The 15298-nt window shown below is 37.1% G+C and overlaps 2 long non-coding RNA genes across 37 annotated transcripts in view; both read left to right on the top strand.

The window, feature by feature from the left end:
- LOC141504332 (uncharacterized) overlaps window positions 1-15298 on the top strand; it is a 1263877-nt gene that overhangs the window by 250203 nt on the left and 998376 nt on the right. The gene's annotated exons all lie outside the window — the stretch shown is intronic.
- LOC141504334 (uncharacterized) lies at window positions 6813-14022 on the top strand. Its single transcript, XR_012473320.1, has 2 exons — window positions 6813-6989; window positions 11784-14022. It is a non-coding gene; the product is annotated as an uncharacterized LOC141504334 (long non-coding RNA).

Below are 15298 nucleotides of genomic sequence, written 5' to 3'. Positions count from 1 at the left end.
CAGTCATTTCAGTCATGTCTGACTCTTTATGATTCTACTTGACTAGATAATGGAGTGGTTTACCATTTTCTTCTCCATTTCATTTTACAGATGAGGAAACTGAGGCAAACAGGATTAAGTGACTGGACCAGAGTAATGCAACTAGTAAATATCTGAGAACAAACTTCAACTCAGATCATCCTGACTATTCTGATGCTCCATCTGCTATGCCATCTAGATGCCCCTCTTTTTCTTTAGCAATGATTTTATACTGAGTGAAAAAGGACAGATGACATACATGTTTATAGTTAACAAAACTAAACATTTCAATAGCTTATCTAATTAATAATGTTGAGCTCCTACTATGGGAACCTAGTATTCTTTTCCTTGTGAATTCCTGCCTCCCTTCTTTTTTTTCTTTCCTTTCAGTTTTACTTTTTTTATTCTTTCCACTTGAATTCTCGAAGTCATTGGTTATTTTATTTTTCTGGTCCTATTTATTTAACTTCACACCACTTTATATGTCTTCCCAAATTTTTCTGTATTCTTGATATTCATTATTTATTTTTAAAAATCCATTTAATTTTTTCAAATATGAATCATCTCCACACTCACTGAAAAGCAAAAAAAGGAAAAGAAGCAAAAAAATACAGAATCTTTGTGTCATATAAGCAGAGTTGAGCAAAACAAATCCCCTTGTTAATGATCTCAAGAAATGCACCTTTCATCCTGCATGTTAGTTAATCCTCTCTCTGACATGATGTGGGCAACATTCTTCCTTATGAGTCCTCTGAAATAATGATTGATCATTTGTTGACCTTCCTCAACTTTCCCAAATTTATGATTTTGTGCTAAGGGAGAATTCAAAGCAATTGATTATTTTCTGCTATATCTTATTTTGCTTTTCTCTCCTTGGTTCTTGTCTTCATCATTCCCTCTTTTCCTTCTCTTACCTCTTTTGCTTCTTCCTTACTTTTTGTATTTCCCCACTGAGATCGTTAAGAATAAAAGACAGAGCCCAGGTCTGTGTATAGTTTGTACTTTCTGAATCTGGAAGATTAAATTTTTTCCAAAATGAAGACCATTCCGAACCTCTTAGAGTCTGTTGCAGATGCATCTTTTCATTCGCTCTTTTTTTTTAGGTTTTTGCAAGGCAAATGGGGTTAAGTGGCTTGCCCAAGGCCACACAGCTAGGGAATTATTAAGTGTCTGAGATCGGATTTGAACCCAGGTACTGCTGACTCCAAGGCCGGTGCTTTATCCACTACGCCACCTAGCTGCCCCCTTTTCAGTCACTCTTGCATGCCTTTTGGTACAACAGAAGAAGGGGTATTGTCAGTTCCAGCATGATAAGACAAGATAGACAGTATTAAGCCCAAGGTGTTATCTTAACTGCTTTCCAGACTAACAGGGGAGATTTGTCCCTATTTTCGAGAAGCACATCCCAAATGAGTTCTATTATATATCATTATAAAATATCACATATTATATAAATGACCTAGAAAAGTCATAGAAATTGCTAGTACCCTTTTCTCTCTCCTCAATGCCCAATCACATTTTGTGTTTACCTGTTTTTTCCATGCTTTACAGTAATGAACCAATGAAATGCTCCCAGCATCAATCATTACTGGCTTTTGGCTTGGATCCTTGAAAGTTTTGGAGAGAGTTGATGGAGAAGTTGATACTTCTGGGGCTGCTAGGTGGCGTAGTGGATAAAGCACCGGCCTTGGAGTCAGGAGTACCTGGGTTCAAATCCGATCTCAGACACTTAATAATTCCCTAGCTGTGTGGCCTTGGGCAAGCCACTTAACCCCATTTGCCTTGCAAAAACCTAAAAAAAAAAACCCCAAAACAAGTTGATACTTCTGAATGGAGTACCTTACCCTCAGCTCTGTTCTCAGCTTTGAAGGCAGTATCCTATATAGTCAACAGAATTTACTGAATTTTCAAAAGTTTCAGGAGTCAGAGGAACTTTCAGGGAAATAGAATAGACATTAGTGGCTTAAAATAATTTCTTCTCACTCCCTCTCCTTAGCTGTCCTCTTTCTGTTCCCCTGCTTGACTATTCTCCAACTCATTCTATCTTTTTTTATCTTTTTAAATTTTTTAATTTTTTTTATACCTCTAGCAGCACAAAATGAATGCTCCTAGTTTGCCTCAGGTAACCACAAATTCATGGTAATAGACAAACCAAGATTTGACTTGGTGGTTTCTATATTTAAAGCTGTTTTTTTCTTTTCTGACCAATAGAGTTGTATGAATTTCTTTGTCTTGACCTTTTGAGTGGTCTTGTTTGATGAAGGGGAGTCATCTCCTGTTTCTGCCATCCCATTTATGGATTCTTGTAGTAAATTTAGTCTTATTGACTATCTCTGTCATTCATTCATTCCCTAGTGGGACAACCAGTTTCCTTTTTTCCCTTTAAAGGGGAAGAAAAGCTAATGGTATTACTTAAATACCACAAATGGTTTCCTTGAAATTCACAGGACCTATTTCTTGTTGGATCTTGGAAATGTCTCTGAACTCTGAGTTACCTGGTTACATGACACCTTCCTCCATGCTTGTTGTAGCAATCTGTGTTAGTGTTAATAATGATAATAGCAATTTTCAAAACATTTAAGCTTTTCAAAATCTTTTACATAAACAACAACAAGAAACCACTGATGGTTCAAAGACTCTGGGATATTGTTCCACTCTTAGGTGATTCAGTGACTAAAACAATGAACTTGGAGTCAGAAGGGCCAGAGTTCAAACCTTTGTTTGCTTATTGTGTGACTGAGCAAATTATTTATTCTCTGCTTGTCTCAGTTTACTCAACTGTTAAATGGAGATAACATCTACTTAATATTACTACTGCTACTGCTTCTGCTGCTGCTGCTGCTATGATTACTACTACCACCACTGGGTTTGAACTCAGTTCTTCCTGACTCCAGTCTCAGAGCTCAGTGCTCAGTGCTCAGTGCACTTAGCCTAGTGCAGAATATTTCACCTTAGCTCTATATTGTCCAAACAAAGACTATATGTGTGCTGGTAAAGTGGTTAGACTTTGTCCAATCCTCTTGTTGGTGGTCATTTCCTTCAAGAGCACTCCTTGTTGCAATTCGGACTTGATATGTACCAGGAATTCTGAATGTTTCATCCTTACCAGGTTGATTCCATGACTAGATACATCCACCTTGGGGAAAGAACAAGCATGAAGGAGGTAGCCCAAAGCCAGACTCAAGCTTGCCTAGAGAAGACACATTAGTATAGAAACATTTGTTTATAGATGCATGGAAAGATGGGATAGAAAGATAGGGCAAACTACCCTTTCTTCTTCCCTCTGCTTCTTACTTTGGAAGATTGGAACAGTTCTTCCATGATTTGCAGCTAGAAAGGAAGAGAGAGCTGAGGGTGGAGTTGCTTCCTTTTAAGCACCCTTTTAATCAACATCTTTTCTAGCTCTTATAGCTAAGAATAGGACACTTCATCACAGTCTTGAAATATCATTATTTGGAAACAGACTTCAAAGCCCATATTGAACCAGGAAGAGCAGCTTTGAGTCTACTGTGTAGGAGAGCCCTTATTATACATATTATTATCTCATCTGATTCTCCCAATAACCTTTCTCATTTTTTTATAGATGGAGAAACTGAGACTGAGAGAGTTTACCCATTGTACCTGGCTAGTAATTGCCAGGGACAGAATTTGAACCTAGATCTTGAATCTGTCTACTATATCATCTATTCCTTCAAGCTTTAGTTTGCTGGTTAAGATCTAGGTCTGACAAATAATCATATGCTAATAGTGAGTTGGCTACATCCCTCGGACTCTAGATGGATGTACATTTGTTGCTTATTGTCCATGGTAGATAGTTTCTTTGAGTATCAATAGAGTGGATCCACAGTTGTCCTGCACATGTGAAGCTCCTTTTTTCTACCTTCTTCTCATCCTGACTACCTCCAACCCCTACTCTTAATATAGATTGGAAGTGCTTTTCCTCCTGAAGATATCTTGTATATACTCATCTATGAATATTTAATCTCATACATTTTAGAATAGAGCTCCCTGGGGGCAGAAATTCTTGACTTTTTCAATTCTTATTAATGTTAGATTCTAATAAAGGTTAGTTGAATTGAATTGAATATAAGGTTGTGAAGACTGTTTTACCCAAGGTCACATGGTTTATGAAAAACATGGGTAGAACTAAATCCCCCATAGCTCTTTTCTCTCTTCTATCCTGATTACCTTCTTCTTAGTCCCAATAGTATCACTCACTAAGCCTTGAACATTGTACACACAGGAACAATAGCTGATTGCTTCTCCTCCCACATTTCCTCTCTATTCTATTGCCTTTTTCACTCCATCTTTCCCATTGTTTTCCTTCCCTTTTCTTTCCCTCTTGTTTTTGAATCCATCGCTTAAAGGGAGTATTTAAATCATTCATATCTCTAAGGAATAAAGGTGCTTCTCCCTGGTTGTTACATTTTCAGAAAATTTTCCACAGTACCTTCCAAGTTTTTGAAATTGCCTTCTGCATCTCATACAGTTACCCAATTTTGGTCTATAAGAACCCACAAAGTATACACCCTATCCAATTAAAAGGCCGAAAAAGATCATATGTGTGAGATGTTTTTAAAGACATATGTTGCAGGGATGTTTTCCACTTCAAAATTTGTGACAGAGTTTTTTTTTTAATGATAAATGAGTAAAATCTTGATGACAGTTGGACTAACCCTTATTCAGATCTGACTATGCTACAAAAAGCAGGTTTGGAGTTTCAGCATTGCAAATAGCTGACTAGCTCAGTTGAATGAGAAGAGCTCATCAGAGTAACCTCACATGTCTTTGTGGTTCTTACAGTTAAGAAATCTGTGATGATCCATTGTTTGCTGGGGAAAGGCTAAATTTTATGGGAGTTCTTTCAGGATATATTGTATTTTTACCACTATATAAAAAAGTACCATGTACTAACTTCCATGTTATATTGCCATAGTCTTGCTTAGAGCATGACCTGGGGGGGGGGTAAATCCTCCTGGAAAGGGCCAATGGGCATGTTCTCTCCAAATACATTTGATGTCCCACTCTATGTCCTTCAGTGCATACCATTACCATTTTCTGCTCCCTACGACATCCTGTAGCATGACTGGTTCTCCTAAATGGATTAGGAAACAAGTAATTCAGATAATGAGCAGTTTTGTGATGTCATCTGAGATTCAGTCAGCATAGTGAAAATGGAGCTTTCTTTCTGCTGTCCCTCTGTTTCTGTGCTGTGACAATAATTCAAAAGGACCCTTGAAATAGGGCTCTTTGATAATACAACAAATTGTTTGGTGTATGGGCCCTCAGCCCTAGAACAGATAATAGATTTTGAGCTAAAAGGAACTTTGTTGATCATCTATGCCATGATCTTTCATTTAACAGATGAGAAAAAAAGACCTTTTGAGGTGAATTGGCCAAGGTTATGTAACTAGTAAGAAGAACCAGGTTTGATACTTAAATCTTCAGATTCCTAGCCTAGAGTTTCTTCCATTACATTTTTCTGCTGACCCATTACTCTTGCATCAAGCTTCATATTCTAGTCTATCCCATGATGCCTACTGGTGACCTGAACTTAGCAATTTCCTTGCTTTCTCTCCTCAATACACATAGCTTCTAAAAGAATCACATAAATCTAAGTTATTAATCAAATTTAATTTACACCAATAACTTGAGAAACTATGACCTATTTAGGATTATTTCCAGGACTCAGTTTCCGTGAATGTCCCTTTACTCATTGGAAGAATAAATAACAAAAAATTTTTTTTTAGATTTTATTTATTTTGAGTTTTACAATCCCCCTCGCCATTCTTGCTTTCCTACCCCCTCAAAGAAGGCATTCTGTTAGTCTTTACATTGTTTCCATGGTATACATTGATCTCAGTTGAATTTGATGACTGAGAAATCATATCCTTAAGGAAGAAAAAAAAAAGTATGAGATAGTAAAATTACATAATGAGATAATAGTTTTTTTTCCTAATTTGAAGGTAATAGTATTTGGTCTTTGTTCAAAGTCCATAATTCTTTCTCTGAATACAGATGGTATTCTCCATTGAAGATAGCCCAGAATTGTCCCTGGTTGTTGCATTGATGGAATGAGCAAGTCCATCAAGGTTGATCATCACCCCATGTTGCTGTGTAAAATGTTTTTCTGGTTTTGCTCATCTTGCTCAGCATCAGTTCATGCAAATCCTTTCAGGATTCCCTGGATTCCCAACCCTCCTGGGTTCTAATAGGACAATAGTGTTCCATGACGTACATATACCACAGTTTGTTAAGCCATTTCCCAGTTGAAGGACATTCACTTAATTTCTGATTCTTTGCCACCACAAACAGTGCTGCTATAAATATTTTTGTACAAGTGATGTTTTTACCCTTTTTCATCATCTCTTCAGGGTATAGACCCAGTAGTGGTATTGCTGGATCAAAGGGTATGCACATTTTTGTTGCCCTTTGGGTGTAACTCCAAATTTCTCTCCAGAAAGGTTGGATGAGTTCACAGCTCCACCAACAATGTATTAGTGTCCCAGATTTCCCGCATCCTTTCCAGCATTGATCATTGTCCTTTCTGGTCATATTGGCCAGTCTGAGAGATGTGAGGTGGCATCTCAGAGATGTTTTAATTTTTATTTCTCTAATAAGTAATGATTTGGAGCAATTTTTCATATGACTATGGATTGCTTTGATTTCCTCAGCTAAAAATTGCCTTTGCATATCCTTTGACCATTTGTCAATTGGGGAATGGCTAGTCTTTTTTTAAAAAAAATTGATTCAGTTCTCTGTATATTTTAGAAATGAGTCCTTTGTCAGAAATACTAGTCGCAAAAATTGTTTCCTAATTTACTACATTTCTTTTTATCTTGTTTACAGTGGTTTTTTTCTGTGTAAAAGCTTTTTTGATTTAATGTAATCAAAATTATCTAGTTTGTCTTTAATGATGTTCTCCACTCTTCCTTGGTCATAAACTGCTTCCCTTTCCATAGATTTGACAGGTAAGCTACTCCTTGATCTTCTAGTTTGCTTATAATATTGTTTTTTATGTCTAAATCCTGTATCCGTTTGAATCTTATCTTGATATAGGGTATGAGGTGTTGGTCTAATCTAAGTTTCTTCCACACTAACTTCCAATTTTCCCAACAGTTTTTAATAGAAGAGAGTGTTTTTATTCAACAGCTGGATTCTTTGGTTTATCAAATAGCAGATTACTATAATCATTTCCTGCTATTGCACCTAGTCTTTTTCACTGATCCATGATTCTATTTCTTAGCCAATACCAGACAGTTTTGATGCCTGATGCTTTATAATATAATTTTAGATCTGGTAAGGCACTTTTTTTTCATTGAATCCCTGGAAATTTTTAACTTTTTATTTCTCTATATAAATTTTACTTACAACTTTTTCTAACTCATTAAAGTAATTTTTTGGAGTTTTGATTGGTAGGGCACTAAACAAGTAGTTTAGTTTTGGTAGAGTTGTCATTTTTATTATATTTGCTTGGCCTATCCATGAGCAGTTGATGAATAACAAGAAATTTGAAGCTGTCACCAGGTTACCTGAATGTTTGAATTAAGTTATTAGCCAAGAAGTGGGGCTTAAAGCTTGTCTTCTCAACACTAATAGTTTCTAGAGCTCAGGCTTAGATTCAGGAATTCTGAAACCTTTGGCAAATTTGGTTGGTGGAAGCCAACTTGTTTGGGAAAATACTAGGATACTTCCCCTGATGATAGGATTGGAGATGGGAGACAGAGACTAGACATTTTCTGGAAATGGAGAAATGTTTGGGCCATTTCTGGTTGAAAAGTGGGACACAGATCCCTACAATACACTGATTGAATGCAGCAGTACCAAGAGTGGTTATGACCTGTCTCCTGAAGAGTCTGACCTATATACTTGTAGCTTGGTCACCAATGGACTCTTGGTTTTGTAATCTATGGAAAGATGGATTTCCACTATGGGTATATGTTGAAGATGGAGTTATTTTTTGGACACGATCTGAACAAGATGACCACAGGTTTCTTCCAATTCTGAAATTCTGTCTTATTCTCTGTGACATTCTCATCCAGGTTAGTTGAATTATAGGCAGCAGAATTTAATCTCCTCCCATTACCTTCCTGTTTATTCTATGCTTAGAGAACCATTACTCAGATAAGGGATTGAAAAAACTCAACAAACTAACTTGAGTCCTTCAAGAGAATTGAAATACCAAATTCAAGACTTAAGTATCATAGGATCACCTTTATTCCTAATTTTAAAAACATTTTTATTTAAAGTTTTAAATTCCAAATTCTATCTCCCCTTCCCTTCCTTCCCACCTCTGAGATGGTAAGCAATTAGGAATAGATTATATACATACGATTATGTAAAACATTTATATTTTAGTCTAGAATTACCTTTTTGAAAATGACTTATGTTTTGAAATTTAACAAACCGATAACAAGCATAGTTAGAGTAAAAATGATAAAAATGAAAAGATAGCAAACCTTTCTGGATAGTCTGTATTCAGCATTTATTATTTGTAAGCATTTTTAAAGATGGAACTTAATCATGGTAAAGTTTACTCATAATAATTATAGTTCACAAGTTTCAATTCTGCAAAGAAGAAGTCCTGAAAAGGATACCATATGAAGACAAAAAATTATTCATTGATGGTTTTTTTTCAGATAATATAAACCAGAGATTACCTTGAAACTGCAAAGAGTAACTTACTCTGTGACTGAACATGCTTTTACTAGGTCTCGCCTTCTTTGTGGGCAGAGCGTTAGAGCTAGAGTATTCATTTAAAAAGGAACCCTCCTACATGGATGCGATTAAAATAAAAACTTACTCATAAGCTTTGTCAATGCCAAGCAGAATTCATTTCTCATTTATCACATGAATGACTTCTGAAGTGATAAGGCTATAAAAGGAAATTGCTCACAAAGAATTTGAAAGTCAGAGTTGAAAAAATACATTGCTGAAAAGAAGGGCAAATTTATGTTGTTGAGTAGAAGGACTAGTTGATCTGACAAGATTTTATAACTTTAGCCTCTGGTTATGACATTTGGGTAACTTTAAGATAGGGCAGTAATTTGTATGTACCTGAAAAATGTCATCCTACAACATATATTTTAGCCCAGTTCCATTCCCCACCTTAAACAGTCATCCACCAACTCTAAAATTAGAACAACACATTACTTCTTCATCTACCCCTCAACATTGGTATATCCTGTTTCCATGAACAGAGACTGTAATTCTATCTTTTATGCAGTGTCCCTCCAGATTATATCCTTTCCTCAAGTCTTTTATGATTCATATCCATCTTCCATATTACCATCAAAACAATTTTCTTAAAGTTCACATCTGATCTTGTTGCTCCTCTATTCAACCAACCCTAGTGATTTCTTGTTACTTCTAGAATAAAATTTTAGTATTTCTGTTTAGTTTTTAGAGATTGTTCTAATCTGACCCCAATTTAGCATTCCAGGTTCATTGGACAGTACTCTTCCTCTCACATACTGATCCAGTCAAACTGGCTATATTTCTATACTTCAGACAAAAATTTGCATCTCCCATTTCTATAAGACTGGAATTCATGAACACCTTACCTCCACTTCTTTCTTTTTTTAAAGGTGCAGATTAAGAACAATCTTCTACATGAACATTTTCTTGACTGTTCCAATCTTTAGTGGCATTCCTCCCAAACTGCTTTGCATTTGTTCACTTTACATATTATATGTTTTATATATTCTATATTTATATGTGTAGTTCTCTCCCCTATTAAAATTTAAAATTTAAGCAGATACCAATAGAAACTTTTCATTCTTTGAACTTGCACCCCAAGGACATAGTACAGTGCCTGACAAATCAGAGATGCTTAACAAGTACTTGATTGGTTAATTGATTATTCTTTCTAACTAGGTATTAGGCTTGATTGTACTAAATTCTATCAGTAGTCTCTTAATTTCAATGCCCTAGGGGAAAATCCCTCTTTGCCTTCCTTGCTGCTGGCAATACTATTGTTATCCACTTGTGTGACTGAAAAGAATAACTCATTTTCACATTGTAGATGCAGAAAAGCTTCCTTTGGTTTTTGACAAAATTCATGTTTTATAGACTTTATCACATTTCCAATCTGACCTCCTTGCCTTGTGGTGCCTTTAGTCAAAAAGAATTCTACATTTCTTCCCTTTCTTTCCCCAAATAACTTCTAACTGCTGTTGTTCTTCAGTCATTTCAGTCATGTTCAACTCAACTCTTTATGACCCCATTTGTTATTATTTGTTTTGGCAAAGATACAGGAATGGTTTGTCATTCCTTCTCCAACTCATTTTACAGATGAGGAAACTGAGGCAGACAGAGTTAAGTGACTTGCCCAGGGTCACAAGTTAGCAAGTGTCTTAAGTCAGATTTGAATTCAGGAAAAAGAGCCTTCCTAACTCCAGTCTGGCCATTGTGCCAACTAGCTGTCCACCTCCTACCTATAGAAGGTCTAATTAGGGGCAGCTAGGTGGTACAGTGGATGGAGCACTGGCCTTGGAGTCAGTAGGACATGAGTTCAAATCTGACCTCAGACACTTAATAATACCTAGCTGTGTGACCTAGGCAAGTCACTTAACCCCATTGCCTTACAAAAGCCAAGGAAAACAAACAAAAAACCCAACACATAAGGGGAACTGGGAAGGGGGCTGGGGGAAAGAGTGATGACCTGGTCAGGATGTGATATGGAGGCAACATATAGTGAAAGTTCATCTGCCTGTATATAGTATCCTGGGGGAAGCTGAGTGGTACAGTGGATAGAGCCCTGGACTCAGGAGGACCCAAGTTCAAGTCCTGCCTCAGACACTTAATAATTGCCTAGCTGTGTGACCTTGGACAAGTCACTTAACCCTATTGCCTTAAATAAAAACAAAAACAAAACAGAATATGGTATCCACAATACATCTAAAGTTCCAGGAGTGGGTTGCAGAGCCAGAGTGAGAGTGTATGGGGGGATATCTAGAGATGAAAGCAATGCAAGCAGCATGGTATAGAAATGGCAGCCAATGAGAGATGTTGAGCCCTGGTTCCAGGCAAAATGAAGCAAAATCTCACCTTGGTTGAGGACAGTGGAAGAGATAACAGTACTGATCTTAGTCTTTCTTCAGAATCCCTACAATTAATTGGATATGGCCAGGGCAACTTGCTGTGCTCACTAGATTAGGTTGCCTAGGGTTGGGGATCCTTGTTCATGGTGAGGTGTATCATTTTATTGTGCTTTCAAACTGGAGCACTTTTCTTGGTCTTCCTGGATGGACGCTTCTCTTGGGTTCACAATGTAACTATTTATGATAAATAATCTCAACAATTCCCAGGCTACTGGCAACTAGGGGCATTCTACATAGCAGCTTGATTTCCTTGGCATTGACTTTTGGGAGAAAAGGAAAATCAGAAATGTCAGATCAGCTGCTAAGCAGAGGTCTTTAGTAGGTCAGAGGACACTCCTGATACCTGCAATTGGCCAGATCTGATCACACAAGTGACTTGCCCTAGTGCCTACATTCAGGATATCTGAGAAATTGGACTTGAACATGGTTCTCCCTGGCTGTGAGCTGAACTCTATACACTAAATGATATTGACAATATGGCAATTTATATGATTATCAATGATAAATTATGCTAAAAAAATTACGACAGGCTGGAATTCAACCATTACAACAATATTAGTTCTTGTATGATTTTCCTACTTTTCAATTAATTTTAGACGAGAATGAAAAAATGGGGAGTGGGGAAGTGTAATAATTTTAAAGTGCTTCTTTCTCTATTTTAAGGGCCTGTGATTTCCTCAGTGTGGGCATTCTCTCCACCTACACAGAAGACAACCTTTCTGAGATTCTGAGAAATGCTGTGGTCAAAAAATTGATGAGCCTAGAACTAATCTGGCAATGAGCCTCCCTCTCAGTTTAACTACACTGGTCCTCAGGTGATAGATACCACTAGTCTCACAATCAAAGCTCTATGATTGTGATTTGTTTGATAGAACGTTGTTATCCACTGACAAAGTTGTCATGAATTTGGAGTCACATCCCCTTGTCCTGGCCAGGTAAAATATAAGAATTCTATGGAACCCTATTAAATAATCTCCCTGTCACTCACTAGCAGGAACTGGGACCTTGTAGTGACCATATTCACAGCTCTGGGGGATCTAATCCACTGACTAAAGCAAAGTTGCCCTGACTGAGACTGATAAATTTTACAAGGATCCTGAATAGAGAAGAAAATAAATATTCTCCATTCCTCTTCTCTCCTATTCCCCAGTCTACTTTTTGTTCCCTTCTACTTCTTAATCAAGGAATAATAATCAAATTAACATTGATATTACTATTAGAAGTATTATGGGGGTAGCTATGTAGCACAGTGGATAGAGTACAAGTTCTAGAGTCAAGAGGATTTAAGTTCAAGCCTGGCCTCAGAAACTTACTACTACACAGATACAGTGTGACCTTGGGCAAGTCACTTAACCTCAACTGACTCAAAAACCCCCCTCTCTAACCCAAGAACAACAAAAATAAAAGTAAATTGAAACAAAAAGAAAGAAAAGAAAAAAGAAAGATTATGGTAGCAGATAGATGAAGCTTTCCAATCTGCCAATTATTTGTATTACGCAGGTCTTACTTTCTAACATTTGTTCCTGTCTAAATTTTTTTTGAAGATTTTGATTTCTCTGCAAATTAAAGCATCTCTGAGGTACCACCTCACACCTTTCAGACTGGCCAATATGACCAGAAAGGACAATGATCAATGTTGGAAGGGATGTTGGAAGGGATGTGGGAAATCTGGGACACTAATACATTGTTGGTGGAGTTGTGAACTCAGCCTTTCTGGAGAGTAATTTGGAATTCCACTCAAAGGGCAACAAAAATGAGCATACCTTTTGATCCAGCAATACTACTACTGGGTCTATACCCTGAAGAGGATGAAAAATGGCAAAAACATCACTTGTACAAAAATATTCATAGCAGCCCTGTTTGTGGTGGCAAATTGGATGTTAAGTAAATGTCCTTCAATTGGGGAATGGCTTAACAAAATGTGGTATATATATATGTCATGGAACACTATTGTTTTATTAGAAACCAGGAGGGAAGGGAATTCAGGGAAGCCTGGAGGGATTTGTATGAACTGATGCTGAGTGTTATGAGCAGACCAGAAAGAAGAACATTGTACACCCTAACAACAACATGGGGATGATGATCAACCTTGATAGACTTGCTCATTCCATCAGTGTAACAACCAGCCAAGATCTTGGTTTTTTTTGTGATGGAGAATACATTCTGTATGCAGAGAAAGAATTGTGGAGTTTGAACGAAGACTATTTCCTTTAATTTAAAAAAAATTATCCTATTAAGTAATTTTGCTATCTCTTATACTTTATTTTTTTTCATAAGGATATTATTTTCTCTTTCATCACATTCAACTTAGATCAATGTATGACATGCAAACAATGTAAAGACTAATAGACTGCCTTCTGTGTGGGTTAGGGGGAGGGAAGCAAGATTAGGGGAAAAATTGTAAAATTCAAAATAAATAAAATCTTTCAAAAAAAATCTTTTTTCACACAAATAAAGTCAGATCTAAACAATTAAAAGAACTATTTTGATTTCTCTCTTGAACTAAGTCTTCTATGTAGAATCCAGAAGCATTGGTTCATTTTTTATTTCATAATATTTATTTAAAAACATTTGTAATCTTTTATCATTTTTATATTTAATATTTATTCTCATTTTGTACAAATAGTGTTTTTATACATTAATAAAATATTTTTGTTTAAGAGTAAACAAAAGACCCCCTCCCCCCAAAAATATAAACTCTCTTGAGCAATAAAGTAAAGGGGGGAGAAAAAAATTAAAATAAAAAAATAGTAATAAATGTAGCTATGGCCAGGTGGCGCAATGGATGGAGCACCAGCCCTGGAGCCATGAGCACCTGAGCCCACATCCAGCCCCATACACCCAACAATCACCCAGCTATGTGACACGCAAACCACCCCAACCCCACTGCCTTACAAAAACCCCCCCAAAAAAAAAAGAAAGAAAAAAGACCCAAAATAAAATAAAATAGTAATAATAGTAGGGGTGGCTGGGTGGCAGACAGAGCATTGGCCCTTGAGCCAGGAGCACCAGGGTCCAATTCCAGCCTCAGACACCCAACAATCACCCTGCTATCCAGCCCCAGGCAGGCCACCCCTCCAACCCTAGGGAGCAGAGCATTTCTGCTCTTTTCCAGGTTACCTTGAGTAGGAGAACTGCCTCACTGGGTCCCTCTTCTGTGGGTTTTGTCTCTCAGAAATTTAGTTAGAGTCCTTAGTTTCGAAGATTTATGAGAGAGTGCCTAAGACACTATCCGTTCTTGTTACTATCTTGGCTCCACCAAAAACATTTGTAATCTTTTAGATATCTTATTATTCATCTTCCCTTCTGATTTAAATATCTTCCTTGATATATTTTCCTGTGGTTTAGGTGTTTAACTAAGTTTCCTTCCCTTTAAATTATCAATAATTTTAGTCCTTTTATTTTTTTAGATTTTTGCAAGGCAAACGGGGTTAAGTGGCCACCGGGCCACCTAGCCGCCCCCTTTTTTAGTCCCTTTTTTCCTTTGTTGGTTATTTCCTGATTCTTTTGTCTTTGATAGTGGTCTTACCCTTAGAGCTATACCTTATAGTTGTTTCAGTCTCCTCTCACACTGGGGAATAAATCTTTCAGTAGCCTTGGTCCCTGAGGACTTGCCTCCACTTAATCACACTTATATCCTGTCTGTTGTAGACCTTGTGAGTTGGCCCTCTTTTCCGGTTCCCTCTATCCTTTAGTTCTGTGACTGGACTAAGTGACTGTACTAATTCTGTGTCTTCTATTCTTTTCAGACTGGGGGTGGGGTGGTGGAGTAGATAATTTGAACTGAGAATCTACTGCCTTAATTCAGAAGCTGCCCTAGATCAGACCTTTTCCTCTTTTGCACATGACTGGATGGAGTTGAAGTTTGGAGCTTGTCTAACAGACTATTGGGGTAAGGTCAAGGGAAACATACTAGCATAACCTCTGGCAGGAGAGAAATTTTTGAGTGGTTACAAGAGGGTCAGTAGATAGGATTCCCCACTAGTAGAAAGGAATGCATTACTTAATCACCCACTGCTAATTCTTAAGACTGTTTCGTGTTGGATTATTCACTTTCTTATTCAGTGAAAATAGTTTAAATTGCTCTTCCTCTTGCACATGATTCATTTTGTTGTTTTTGTTTAGAATTAGGACTACTGGAGAAAATATCTAGTTCTCAATTGTGTGGGTTGGTTTTG

Source organism: Macrotis lagotis, chromosome 1 (assembly GCF_037893015.1).
Source record: "Macrotis lagotis isolate mMagLag1 chromosome 1, bilby.v1.9.chrom.fasta, whole genome shotgun sequence".
NCBI classification, from domain to species: domain Eukaryota; kingdom Metazoa; phylum Chordata; class Mammalia; order Peramelemorphia; family Peramelidae; genus Macrotis; species Macrotis lagotis.
The sequence above is the reverse complement of the archived record's forward strand: the minus strand, read 5'-3'. Positions and strand labels throughout refer to the sequence as shown.